A 12,879-nucleotide genomic window follows, 5' to 3' on the forward strand; every position below is an offset into this window, starting at 1 on the left:
TTTTGATATTAAAGTTAATGCTCATTACTAATAAAATACACAAATCCCTCCCCTCCCCCTTTACATAAAGGCACTAGTAGTTAATAACAGCTATCTCCATGCCAACTAGCTAGTGAACCCCTTCACATGCAGAATTTAAGTCACTTCTACTGCAATATCCTCTCCTCCTTGTACTATGTAAAGGGGAAAGCATCTGGGCCACTAGTCATGATCTGCTCTTGCCAGGTACATGAGTCAAAGACAGGAATTCTGTGGGGTCCTCCAACTCATTGTTTTCCAGAGGGTCTTTAAAATCCTAAAACCTGCCTCTGATGGCAGGCATTAAATACCCTGGGGTGAAATCCTGACCTCCACTAAACGCAATGGCAAAACTTCCCATTGACTTCAGCAAAGGCCAGGATTTCATCCTGGGTTTTAAACTGACAATGGAAGAGTTCCTGCCACTATAAAAGCTGATCAAAATAAGAAATAGTTGCATGCCATTTTGAAAAAAAATGGGGTTCTATACCCCATAGCAGAAAGATTATACAGCTAGATGCTTAAATGTAAATGTTTAATCCAAAATTTACAAGAATGATTTGCAATTTTGTCTCTACTTTGGCATCCAAAAATTGAGGCAACCAAATCACTATCACTTTAAACAATTTTCTGCATCATCTGCATAATGCACATTGATCTAGCTGTCTGATCCCACACTAAAATTGGTTGCTAAATGCTGTATACCACCTGATTTGCTTTTAAGCATAAGAACAGTCCCCAGCCATCATCTACTTCAAACTTGTGTGCTTTAAAAAGCCGGTTTAGCTGAATGCTTAGTACTGGACTTTTCTAACTGCTTTAAATCACAAAAGTTCTATGTATGTGGGTGGACAAATTTAATATCATGGATAATAATAGGATGCTGAGACTATTTTCAATTGTTTGGGATAATTAATTTATTGATTTATAGGTAGGTGTGAAATCACTGAAGTGATATGAATGCTGCCTTATTAAATTAAATGTAGCTGGAAAAATCTCTTACAAACTATATATTGGTTTCTGGCAAACATCTGGTTCCTCAAATAGAAAAGAAAAAGATCATATGCTCGTACCACATATGTACTCTCTTGCAGTAATATCAAAGTAAATACCTTCCAAATATTAACCTTAATATCTACTACAGAAACAACTCTACTACTGCTTTTACAGTACTTGTACTTTCTGTTGAAACAAAATGGATAGTGAATCTGGTTATATCTCCAAATGGCCCAATCACTCACAGTGTTGCCAATTCTCATGACTTTATCATGAATCTTGTCATATTTGCATTTTTTCGGAAAGCTCCAGCTTCTGGAATCTGAGCTTTCATTAGAAAAGAAAAAAGTTTCTAACTCTCACAGTTGTGAGAGAAGCTTGTGAAAAATGTACATCTTAATACGCTCAACAACCAGAAAGAAAATAAGACCCATAATATAATATAATTGAAATTCCATGACTCTAAAGCAAAACTCATGATTTCTGGGGGCCTCTACTCGTGATTTTTCAGTACTTGGGATTAACAGTATTGCACTTAGGCAGGGTAAACTGTAATCCATCTCTGTCAACAGAGAACTACACAAGGTCCTATCAAAGTTTGAAATAACAATGTTCAGAATAAGAGACAATATAAGACAATGAAAAATACCAACTCAATTTATTGCATATATCTACATATATAGTATCCATGACTGCTCATATGTATTGCTTCTCTGGAGGAAATTTTCGTAGTTCAGCTATTGACAGAAGAGAGAGCTGCTTACAAGCAGAGGCTGATAGGCATTCCGCATGGGTCTGGACCACAGTTTGGTCTGTTGGACATTACCTAAAAGGCTAGGAGGATGGAATGCAGGGATGTTCCACCTGCAGGAGATGCACAGTAGGTTGTGCAGATGTTCAAAATATGGTCACATATGCTCTTTGGATTCTTGGGCTCACTTCTCTCAGCAGAGTCCAAACACACTGATTAGTTTCTGCTGGGACCCTCAGACTTGGCTTCTGCTTGGTGAGGCTCATATGTCCCAATCAGCTTCTTGAGCTTGGCTCCTCATTGTGGATGCTCAGAGGCCTCCATGGGATCCTCTAAACATCTTGGCCTTGGCTCCTTCTTGAATGGGGGTGGGTGAAATTGTTTTTACTCTCCAAGCCCGCTCCCTTATGGTGCCAAAATGAGCTGTCACTCACAGTAGATTATGCCAAGCTGTACAATGTAATTATTCCTCCCCTTTTTTACACACTTTGAACAGTGAAATAGTTAACAACGTTGACATTTCAAATATTGTCACTGGCTCCCTGAGTTAGCACACACTGAGATGAATGGGATAGGTCACACTTCTGAGCTATATCTTTGGGTTCTGTAAACCCAGGCCAAGATCACTGCATCTGTTACACATGGTTCATGTTTCTGAGCCTGCTTCAGAAATCATAAGAGCTAGAGCCTTAGGGCATATCTACACTTGCCATTTAAAGCAGAAAAAGTCCCTTTTTTGCACAAAAACCACGGGAGGGTCTACACTTGCCAATGACTTTTTGAGGTGAAACTCAGAAGTTTCACCGCAAAAAGAAAACCACCTCCACGAGAGTCATACGGCTCTTACCAGTGATGCTTTTGGGGTGATGTGCAAGTGAAGACATGTTCTTCCTATTTACACAGCTTTTAGCCTCCTGAGGTTATCCCACAGTGCATAGGTGACCACTCTGGCCTGCAGCTCTGCTGCTCTGATGCCAGGTAAACATCCACCCCTCCCCCTGTAAAGCCTGGCAAACTTTGAAACTCCACTTCCTGGTTTCTTGGCAAGTGCTCACTTATCATCTGGCCAGGTGACAATGCCTGCTCCAGGGAGCACACGATCCCCTGCTTGGAGCAATGCTGAGCTACTGGAGTGATCAGTGTTTGGGGAGAGGAGGATATGCAGGGACCCAGGATGCCCAGCGATCACCCTCCCCCCATTCCCACAAGACCCATGGTCAAAATAAAAAGAGCTGCACTCACTGTAGGATAGCTGCCCAAGCGCACTGCTCTCCTCAGTGGTGGAAGTGCTGCTCATGTAAACACTTGACGCCGGAGGAATTAAGTGAGTACACAAACCAATGCTTTACTTTCACCCGTTCACTATCACCGGTGAAACTTACAGCGCAAAAACTCTGCAAGTGTAGACATAGCCTACTTTTTTAAAAACGAGCGCTTAGCCTCTGAAGAACAGGAAGGCAACATGAAAGAGGAAGTGATGCACAGCATCAGTCCTTACCAGCCCAATCTGTGCCCTGCTTGAAATTTAGGATTGTTTCAAACTTGGGAGCCTTTTAAATGATTCAGCTTGAGATATTCATGTTAAAATACCTAACTGATCTTGTCCATACTTGACTTGTTCTGTAGCTCTCATGTAGGACTAGTTTGTGCCAAAGAGACCAGGTCTAAATCTAAAACTTTGGCCTAACTCTGTCACTCAATGGTGTGAAAAATTCACACCCTAAGAGACATGGTTAAATAGACCTAAGCCCTGATATAGACACCGCTAGGCCGACGGAAGAATTCCTCCATCAACCTAGCTACCACCTCTCAAGGGAAAGATTTACAGCAATGGAAAAAGCCCCATCTATCACTGTAGCGAGTGTCAATACTACAGCACTAGAGTGGCGTAGTTGCAGAGCTGTAGCTGTGCTGCTGTAGTGCATCTAGTGTAGACATAGCCTTAGTCACAGCCTGGTGGTGTGGAGCTGTAACTACCCACGTAGAACACCAGGAGGCAGAATACCCCAGTGTGCACCCTGACATGGCAGCTACTAGGCCCCTTCTTAAGGTGCAGCCACCACCTGATGTTGAGAGAAGAGCTATCATCTCTCTGCCACCTTTGGGACACACCCAGGGAAGTCTGAGTTCCGGGTGTGTAATATTCCCTGGCTCTTATGCAGGGTTCACAAGGGATGGGGAAGGCTCCTTGCACACACATACACCTTTTGCACACTTCCCACTTCACACTGCGTACATGGACTTAAAAAGGAAGCTGTCTGAAAACTTCCTGTATTGCATTAGATTGTACTACAAGATGCTGCATAAAGCATTCCGATTTCTTTACATGTTGTATTAACAACATGGCACAATCAGAAGGTACATAGTTAAAAGTGAGCTTTGAACTCTAATGCGTTTTTAGCTCAGTTTTCTTCAAAATAATGACAGTTGTACTCACCCATAAATTCAACTACATTATAAAAGAGAAATGAAAAAAAATGATGATTGAAAATTGTCTGTATCATTCTACTTTGTTCTGAATTGTATCATTCTTTCATTCCACTGCACTATCTTAATGAAGAGCTACCTTCTGAATTATAGAGCTCAATCTCCCTTAATGAGGAGGAGGAAGGAGATGGCAGTAGTCATAGAAGTGATTAATTATATACTTTCTCGTTCTTTTTCTGGTTTGTACTTGTTCTATATCCTCTTGTAGTCCCAGTTTTCAAATCCTCCTCCGCAGCAGGGGTGGATGAACAAATTTGCCGCCACTAGGCCGCCAAAAAATTGCTGCCACCCCACCCCCGCCCGCTCACCTCCGCTCCCCCACGGCAAGCCGGGGAGTTGTGGCGTGCTCGGGGGATGGCGGCAGTGGAGCACGGGTGAGCTGGGCAGGGAGTGGTTCCCTGCCCCCTCCTAAGAGTTACCCCCCATGCCTGCCGGCCCCAGTTCACCTCTGCTATCCTCCGAACGTGCCGCTACTCGCTTCTCCTCCCTCCTTCCCAGCGCTTTCGCGCGGCAAGCCTGGGAGGGAATGGGGAGAAGGGGAGTTGCGGTACGCTCGGGTGATGGCGGCGGCGGTGGAGCAGAGGTGAGCTTGGGCGGGCCGGGGAACGGTTCCCAGCCCCCCATTACTCCCCGCGCCTGCGGGCCCTAGCTCACCTCTGCTCCACCTCCTCCGAGCGCACTGCAACTCGCTTTTCCCTCCCTCTCAGCGTGGCAAGCCTGGGAGGGAGGTGGAAGGAGGAAAGCGCAGCGCGCCTGGGGGAGGAGGCGGGCCAGGGATTTGGGGAAGGGGCAGAGCTGGGGAGGGGGCAAGAGCAAATTTGCTGCCCCGGCAAATTTGCCACCCTAGGCCTAGGCCTTGTTGGCCTAGGCGATAATACGCCACTGCTCCGCAGTTTAGTTTGTTACAAAGATCAGCCATGAAAAGGTTGGATGTAATGGGGGAAAAAACATCCAAAGAAAAGTCAGTCAGATAATACTGCATGTCCAAGTCTGACAGATTCTCTGGCCCAAAGTGAGCTGCCAGTTATTTCAGCAGGTATTTGCTTGATGGAGCAATCCCCAACATCCCAATGGCCTGGAGCCTTATTTGCATATGACAATTTTCAGGCTAATGTATGTTGGGGATATAAAACTAATATTTCCACATGAAGAAAAATGTAAAGGGGAAAGAAGGGATACTCTATTTGGTGTATCTGTAAACAGAGGAACTCTTGTTTAGTTCTAGATGCTGGGAAGGTGGAATATAAGGTCTGTATCCATCACATACAATTATTTCTTGGTCCAAATTTATGCAAGGCTTCCAATAGTCTCCTGCATTTTCAGTCAACAAAGGCAAAGGGTATATTTCTGTTTAAAATATTTTGCAGTTCAGGTGGCTCTTAGAACTCCTTTTATCTTACACACAGAAACTTTGTGCTTGATATATCCTATTTCCTTCTAACTTTTCTATTAGCAGTGAGGCAGAGTGTCCTCCCTCCGAGCCTGACAAGGAAGGACAACCACCAATGCACTACACTATCTCTTTTCTAAGCTTATTTTTATCTCTGCTGCTTATACTAGGCATGTTGGGATACCACTGAGGGTGCCTCTGATCTTAAAAGGGTGTTGTGACCCATAAGAGATATATAGTTGTGTGTCCAATGAGTATTATCCCCCTCCTACCATCAGGGATGTAGTTGACCTCTCCATGACTCATGTGTGTCACTTAGACATCTAAATCATAGGGGTATCCTTTCCAAAATATACAGGCTGTCTGCTTAAAAGGTATCCCGTGTCATTTCCACATAGCACATGCCTTTGGCTTCCTTACAATGTTCCCATCAGAATTTCAGGTTATATCTTCATTCTGATTCTTCAGCCTCCTTAGAAGAGAAATGAGGCAGCCCAAGAGAGCAAACAATGTCAGGATCCCAATATAGTTTGTGACACGAAGGCCTGTGGTTACCTTACTTGAGATGATGTGTTTGGCACATATTTATTGTAACACTATATGGATCACACTCAGCATCTCAGTTTTCTACAGAAAAGCCTTCATACAACTCAACAGTATAAAATCTGCAAGTATATGCATAAATCAACCAGTTCTGCTTCCAGATGGAAAACAGGTGAGATTTCCTTTCCCGTTAGATGACTTTTGTGCATGGTTAAGGGGTGCATTTGGATTAGATCACAAGGGAGTGTTATTTTATACATTTGTAGCACAATGATCTGGTCCACTTCAGGACTGGAAAAGGAGATGAACAGCATGCCTGGCCATTTTTGTAGCTTTAGCAGTGTCAAGAATTATGTACAGTTTCTGATTGTTCTATGCAGGAATTTAGCTAGTGTCATGGATTGTTTCCAGTAATGCTAGAAGTCAACTCCCCTTTTATTTATTTATTTTTTTAATGGAAAAGGGGGAACGAATTCCCCCCCACTCTTCCCCCCCCCATTGCTTTATAGCCTCCCCCCTAGACCCTAGATAATATAGAGCAGGGGTAGGCCACGTTTGGCACGCGGCTCGCCAGGGTAAGCACCCTGGCGGGCCAGGCCAGTTTATTTACCTGCTGACGCGGCAGGTTTGACCGATTGCGGCCCCCACTGGCCGCAGTTCGCCGTCCCGGGCCAATGGGGGTGGCGAGAAGCCACAGCGAGCACATCGCTCGCCCGCACCGCTTCCTGCCACCCCCATTGGCCCGGGACGGCGAACCGCGGCCAGTGGGGGCCGCGATCGGCTGAACCTGCCGCGTCATCATGTAAATAAACTGGCCTAGCCCGCCAGAGTGCTTACCCTGGCGAGCCGCGTGCCAAACGTTGCCGACCACTGATATAGAGTATGCTTTTCCATCCTCTACATTATATGTAACTATGCATGGATTTTTTTCTCTCTCTGATTCACAAAATTTAAGTCTTTTTGGTTCTATATTGAACACATTTTAGTTCAGCCCTTAAGAAGTCATGGTGCTAGTTGCCTTGCATCTTAACTGTTTGTGGAATGTTCTCTTTTATCTCCCTCCTTAACCTCTCATGGAGTTTGAATTAAAAGCTATGAAGTCCCTTCACTAGGGAATTGAACATTGGAAAAAAGCCCTTGATTAATCATCAAATGTTTTTCATTTGAAACGCTCCATAGGTCTGTACTGCTTAGCCTGTTTCAGACTTCCCAGGAAGGAAAGTTAACCTGAATAGAATCACTCAGAAGAATCTGCAAGTGAAACCTGGTGATGCACTCACTGTCCAACCTGTGGTCAATGCAGCGGTGTAAGCAAAAGGAATGGATATAAAGCTGAGGTTTGGAATTTTTCTGTGAATATTGCCTACCAGTCTGCATACAATGCCCTGTACTGTATAGCCAAATACAAGTTATGCTTTAGCCAAATACAAGTTATTTGGCTCAGTAGAGGGGAACTGGGTGAAATTTAGGGGCTTGTCATATATGGGAGGTTAGACTTGATGATCTAATGGTCCCTTCTACTCTTAAACGCTATGACTCTCTGAGGTACCTACCAGGTAGAAGAAATACTGACTCTAAAGGACCAATACCACAAGTTTGGAGTTGAAGGTCTTGGTTTGGGTGTCTGGGGCTAGTGGCAAATTCCCACAGAGTGTTGCAATTTTCCTAAATCTTTGCTCTGCAGATTCCATCCTCTGCTTATTAAGAGGTAATTATGTTAGGGGAAGGAGGGAAAGTATTTGTTCACTTACCCCACAGATGACACTGAAATAAGGGATACTGCTGGGACATGTCATGGAAATGGAAAAGAAAGACAAAGAAAACTAACTTCAAGTGTGACTCTTGAATTTTCAATCAGTTTTGAACTATTTGCAGCTGTAGATTTTTGTCTGTGTTCTGATGGACACAGAACTGGTTTTGCCTTCTTGAAAACTGAGGAGACAGTTTAGGTTTGAGGGTCAAATTCTTCCTTCAGTTACAGCTGTACAATCCCATTGAAATAATGAAAAACTGTGGAGACCTCATGGTATAGGTAAGGGCGAAATTAGGCCCTGTATCCTTTTTCTACTCAGATTGCAAAAAGGGTCTACATTTGCAGAAATTATGTGACGTCTCCACTCCAGGATTGATTGCTATAATAGAAGCCGCTCCTTTAGGTACAGCACTGTATATGAGAAAGGGGAAAGCTGTTAAAATTCTTCCCCTTATTCCTATGCAGTGCCGTAGCTAGAGGAGGAGCAGGTTGTTAAATCAGTCTCTCCTGGAGTAGAGACTTCACATGAATTCTGAAAATCTGAGTAGGGAAAGTGACTGAACTGGACAACAACCTGGTGGTCTAGAGGACAAACAATTATTTCCCATCCCTGTAGCTATAAACAACTGAACACTTGTCTCCAAAATATGGCAGGTTTATCACTTCCTTGGGGAAATTTCAGTTGTTCATCTGTAGCATTATTATGTTTTACATGTCACATAGTGCACCGCTCTTGCCAGTTCAAATAGCTCAATGTGCACTTTGATTTTTCCTTGACTGCTTCATTAGACTGCTAAATCAACTTCTGAGACTGAGTTGCCTGGGGTAGTAAGTAAGAATTTCAACCCATCACCTTTTATGTACAGGATGACGCATCAAGGCATCAAACAATGGAAGTAAAGTGAGCATGTGTCTAGTCTGTCATGCTGGCAGCAGAGAATCCACTGAATTTAACTTTGAGATTATATTTAAACCTTACTCATATATTTAAAAGATACTAGCCTGGATGGGTGCTTTGTAATAAAAGGAGATGAGGAATAAATAGCAGAGTGGGAACATTGCTGCCTTTAGGTATTTTGGTGATCACTTCTGGATAGCTACATGATGTTCTAATTGCACAAGATAAATATAGGCGTCGTTTGACTTCTATATTGGGGCGGGGGACAGCTCCAGCCAGGCCAATGGGGCTGTGCATGGGAGGACAAATTCCTTGCCTGCCTGAAGCTTGCAGGGCTGGGCCCATGTGCTGGCCCATGAGGCTGGGCGCTTGCCCCAATGTTTGTTTGGCCATGGGGTAACTAATACACAGGAGCCCCCAGCTGAGGGGGGAACTGGAAGCTATGGTTGGAAACCACGTGCCTCCCAGGGCTCAGGGCAGGGCCAGGGCTGCCCCACTCCTGTGTGTGGGTTTCCTGTTCACTCAGAGTTGGCCCCGCGCTCGGTCACATGGTGCTGCTGGGCCCCCTCCCTGCACGGCAGCTGGCAGAGTCGTGCAAGTCAAGTGACCTCAGAGGCTGGGTGAGCTGGGAGCTGCACTGGGAGCTGCGCCCCCGGGGAGAGACAGGAGCAACAGCTGGGCAATGCAAGGAAGAGCTGCTGCTTTCCGGGAGGGGAGGCTGAGGGTGGGGCCAGGGGGTGCATGACTCGAGCTGATTGGAGTGTGGCCAAACCTTTAAATTGAAGCCCCCCACTGTCACCATATATAGTTTTTTGGAGGACAATGCCCCCCCCCCCAACTACACCCATGAAGATAAAATGTGCCTCACTGAAATCTGCCATCCAAATTAATTACCTAAGAGGGATTGTACCAAGGTTTGATTCAGGAAACCAAGAAGTGATGGAAAAAAGCAGTTTGCATTGATTATTTCACCCAAGATTGATTATGTATTGTCATTACTTTAATGATTTTTCCCTGTTATTGATATTGTTATTAATAAGCATTTGGGAGCAAGGATCTTGTAGTTCTACTTTACAGTAAAAGTGTCCAGAACACTGTATAGGTGCTGTAAAACAGCTATAATAATAACTGAGCCAATGGATCCAAGATAGCTAAGATGCTTTGACAGGAAATATAAGAAGACTCTTGGGTCATCTGCTTTTTCTTAGATTCTAGGCAGGAAATTTTAGGCCAGAAAATCAGGGCTATTTAAGACCAGATTTTTAAACATGTGTTTTGGAAACTCTGTATGCATAAATCAGACATTTGTGTGTGTATATGGCTAGGTGGAAGCCCTCACTGAGCAACCTTTTGCTGATGGGCTCCTGGAGGTCTGCATTGCTAACTAGAACAATTCTGCAGCAGATTATTTTCAGCTTGTCCCATGCAGCTTGAATCGTCCCCATCTATTTCAGTCCCCAGGATGTTATGAATTTACCCTGGTGAAGCCCACTGGGTCTGTGCACTTTTGATGCTTTTCAGAAAATTGAATTAATTTTTGAGTTATTTTAAAACACATTTGTTTTAAACCTATGAGAATTCTGCAGAACTTAACTTCTGCAGCTGCAAACTTCTCAGCTGAACCAGGGTGGCCTTCTTCAAATGATTTAGATCTCTCTGTGCTTGTTTCCTCCTCTGCAGGGCTGGCTCCAGGCACCAGCCCACCAAGCTTGTGCTTGGGGCGGCACCTGGAGGGGGGTGGCGCGGTGCTCCGGCTCCGGCCGCCAGGGAGAGCGGAGCCCCGGCTGGGCTCTCCGGCCTCCCCCCGGCGCTCTGGCCACAGGGGAGAGCGGAGCCGCGGCAGGCTCTCCGCCCTCCTCCCGGCGCTCTGGCCGCCGGGGAGAGCGGAGCCGCGGCGGGCTCGCCACCCTCCACCCGGCGCTCTGGCCGCCACTCCGCCCTCCCCGCGGCGCTCTGTCCACTGGGGAGAGCGGAGCCGCGGCGGGCTCTCCGCCCTCCTCCCGGCTCTCTGGCCACCGGGGAGAGCGGAGCCGCGGTGGGCTTGCCGCCCTCCTTCCGGCACTCTGGCCACCGGGGAGAGCTGAGCCGGGGCGGGCTCGCCGCCCTCCTCCTGGGGCTCTGGCCGCCAGCGGAGCCACTGCAGGCTCGCCGCCCCCACCCCCCCGGCACTCTGGTCGGTCGGGGAGAGCGGCCTGTGGCCGGGCTCGGTGCCCTCCCCTGCTGCGCTGGCGGGGGGTGGCGGGAGGCTTTTTTGCCTGGGGCAGCAAAAAAGCCAGAGCCGGCCCTGCTCCTCTGTAAAATAGGAACAATAATAATTATCTATTCCACAGGGCTATTGTGAGTTTTAAATTAATTGTTTGTCAAAATAATTATATAGTATTTATATTGCAATAGCACCTAAAATCCACAACCAGATTTTGTCCTATTGTGCTAGGTGTTTTACAAATATATAATAAATGACAGACTCTTCCTGAAAGAGTTTTCAGTCTAAAAGATTTTGAGAACTTTGTATGGAAGATGATATATAACTACAATGTAAGTATTGCATTTTTTGAAGTAGTTGAAACATTGTATGTAGAACATACCACTACAATCAGTTCCCATGAAAACAAAGGAATTTCTTTATTGAAGAAATTCTCCAGTTTTTTTTTTCTTTCCAAGCCTTGGTATAAAAAATAAGGAGACTTTTAAACATTAGCAGTGTTGGGATAATTTTATAACAATCTTCATCCCATTTTATTACAATCTTCATCCCATTCCAGTGCATTGCAAAATGTAGCTAGAAAACTAATATCATATTTCTAACCTTAAGCTTTTTGTGTGTGGGGAAGGGTTGGATTTATGCAAAACTAACATATGAAGAATAGCGGGAATATATTCTTCAAGGAAGAAAAATAATTTGTAATGCTCCTAGTTACCTGGAGAATGAGGCAGTTGTGTCGTATTTTTTGTAAATATCATATACCTCTCAGATAAGCTATTTGCTATTAACTTGCTGGATTGCCAGGAATTATCAAAGGAGGCTGTTACGGGAGGAACCAACTGGAAATGAAGCTCCTTCAGGAAGCAATAGGAAAAATATTGATTGGGGGTACCCCCTGCCTGGTTCCAGCTAGTCCATCACAGTACATTCTTCCCAGATCAAAACTTAGAATCAAAGGAGGTCCTAAATTTTAAAGATTCTGGCTTCAGGAATGAGGAGATGTGAGTGGGTTGTCAGCAGACTAAGGCCAACACGCAAATTGACTGAAATACACACAGACAGAGAGACACGGGGACTGCAGTAAATGGATTGGCTCTCCCAGCCCAGAGATGGGAATAAGCTGGACTCACCAGAGCTATGGATAGAGATGTTACTTAGATAAGGAAATATGTACAGAGGACTCTTTTTGTTGTGTTCACCCATTTTCTTCAATGCTGTGTTCTCTTTGGCAAGTCAATGCTACTTTGTCTTGAAGATGCTGTTTTTCAGTCACTTAAAACAGTTGCTGTCACAGCTCCCTTACAGGTGTCAAACACAGTTGGATTTGTCAGATTAACATGGTTGGTAAAGCCCAGATTCAGTGAGAGTGGTTGGACTGTGTGGTTCCACCCAGACTGAGATGCAAGAAGCCCATCCTGTCACCACGGGTTACATTTGAGAGAGACAGTTCTGGATTAAGGTGGCCAGGTAGTCCAATTAACTCCATAGGCTGCACCTGGAGGAAGAGTCAGGGAGCAGGGAGCTAATTAGAAGCTGGTTCAGCTGTGCAGGAACATGCAGGGTCTGTATAAACCAAGTAGCTGGCACCAGACAGGGCTACTGGGGAAGGTTGCAGGAAAGTAGGCAGCAGTCACTCTGAAAGGAGTTTTGGAGCCAGTACACCCAGAGAGAAGGGGACCCAGGCATGGTAAGAAGCAGTCCAGGAAAGGAGTGGCTGGGAGAGGAGAGCCTGGGACTTCTGAGCTAAGGGTGGCCTGGACTGGAACCCAGAGTAGAGGGTGGGCCTACGTTCCCTTACCAGCCACTGAGGGAATGGCACTGAATCAATGGAAGGGAAGAC

This window comes from Chrysemys picta, chromosome 2 (genome assembly GCF_011386835.1).
Source record: "Chrysemys picta bellii isolate R12L10 chromosome 2, ASM1138683v2, whole genome shotgun sequence".
Taxonomy (NCBI): domain Eukaryota; kingdom Metazoa; phylum Chordata; order Testudines; family Emydidae; genus Chrysemys; species Chrysemys picta.